The sequence below is a fragment of the Pterocles gutturalis genome, unplaced genomic scaffold (assembly GCF_000699245.1).
Source record: "Pterocles gutturalis isolate BGI_N339 unplaced genomic scaffold, ASM69924v1 scaffold2956, whole genome shotgun sequence".
Lineage (NCBI taxonomy): Eukaryota > Metazoa > Chordata > Aves > Pterocliformes > Pteroclidae > Pterocles > Pterocles gutturalis.
The window spans coordinates 28,645-30,354 of NW_010105176.1; the positions used below are offsets into that span (position 1 = coordinate 28,645).

Here is a 1,710-nt window from a genome sequence, read left to right on the forward strand (position 1 = left end):
CTAAACCTCCCCTGGTGCAACTTGAGGTCATTTCCTCTTGTCCCACCACTATCTATATTCCTACAGCCAGAGAAACAAAGGTGTGGGTAAGCCAGGTCCTGCTGGGTATTGGCAGCACGGGCCATGTACAAGCAAGTACATTTTTAGCAAAGACAAAGACAAATGTTTCCCAAGTTCAGATAGCTCCAGCGCATCAGAAAAACTAATAACCAGACACGTGCATTTGGTCTAGAGCTTCTCTACAGCTCAGAGGACAGAACACCTTGGACCTGTTGTTCACCACCACCACCAGCCCCAGGGAAAGGCTGCAGCCAGTTCAAAGGGAACAATACCCCTGCTACCGAAACTCTGAAAAGTGACTGCTGATTGAGCGTTCACATAGCCATATTAATAGACAGCTTTCAGAAAGCTACAGACATCCTCCTCCTACCTACCTTCCTTCCTAGTAACAAAACTGGCATCCAAAACCCCAACACAACACCATAGGTCTGCAGTTCCTGGGAACAGAACAGGCTCCAAAGTCAGGAGGGGAAATTCAAAGGAGAAACTTTTTTTTTTTTAAAAGCTAAAACAGCAACATAGAAACCTCAAAGGGGGAAATACAAATTGCCCATTTGATCAATTAATGCAGTAAGGTATTTAGAAAAGAACCTCACTAATACAAATCATGCCCTGACAGGTATCTTGGTTTGTTTTTTTACTAATTCAGTAAAGCAAACGAACAAAAAAGTATTCAAGATGACTGCATTATAAATAGCAAACATGGTATGGTATGCTAAGTGTTCGCTCTCCTATAGTAAAGTAAGGTGAGATATTATGCAGCACTCAACACAGCTTGATGGAATTTTGAAAAGTAGTAAGAACACTAAACAATTTGTTCAAACAAACAGGTTTTGGATTAGGAAAATAAAAATTAATAGTTCTTTACCCAATACCTACTCCACAAATACATCAAGTAAACATTTGCTAAAGTTTACATCAGTTCTGCTTATTTAGGGGTAAACACTTAAAATTTTTATTTATCTATTGCACATCTCCACCTAACCCTTTCATCGTGAAAAATTCCACCATGGGATGTGTAAACAAACGGCTCTCCACTGATTACGGAAAAGTAGCCACCACCAGGATCGAATTTATGACACCAGGGTAGGAACACCAACCACTATAGACAGCGCATCTCTCTGCACTGAAGGGACAGGGAAAAAAAATCTCAATTAATTGTTACTGAGATGCTATCTCCTCCAGAAAGCACCTCTATTTTCTGACACAATAAGGTGGGTCAAGTACATAAACTATCGGAGATGAACACTCACGCAACACAGAAACAAGATGGGTTAATCAAGGCTCCAAGCTCTCCAGATCAAGCCTGATGCCACCTTCAGCATCATATAGCTCCATAAGGCAGCCTGTAGATTCTTTTGAAGAAAGTTCACTCTGTCCCAGCGGAAACCAGGACGTCCTATTAAAATAAGTGTTAATAACTGAGGTTCTTATTTAATATAATGTGAAAATGCACAAAAAATTAGTGTTCTTGTTTTATTTAATCTAATACTACTGTCTATTTGTTTTATGCTGTCTTTACATTTTCAATGCACTGCAGCATAACTGTGTATAACATGACAATGGAAAGCTAGAAGTTGTGTCAGCTGGGAAGAGAACAGACGAGCCACTTAGGAAGGTACACAAACAGAGCAAGTCAGCAGGAAGAAA

At 40.1% G+C, this 1,710-nt stretch overlaps 1 protein-coding gene across 1 annotated transcript in view; it reads right to left on the reverse strand.

Moving 5' to 3' along the window:
- The window catches only part of EEFSEC (eukaryotic elongation factor, selenocysteine-tRNA-specific), a gene marked incomplete at both ends in the record, with an annotated part of 45,667 nt that overhangs the window by 12,472 nt on the left and 31,485 nt on the right, over positions 1-1,710 (reverse strand). The gene's annotated exons all lie outside the window — the stretch shown is intronic.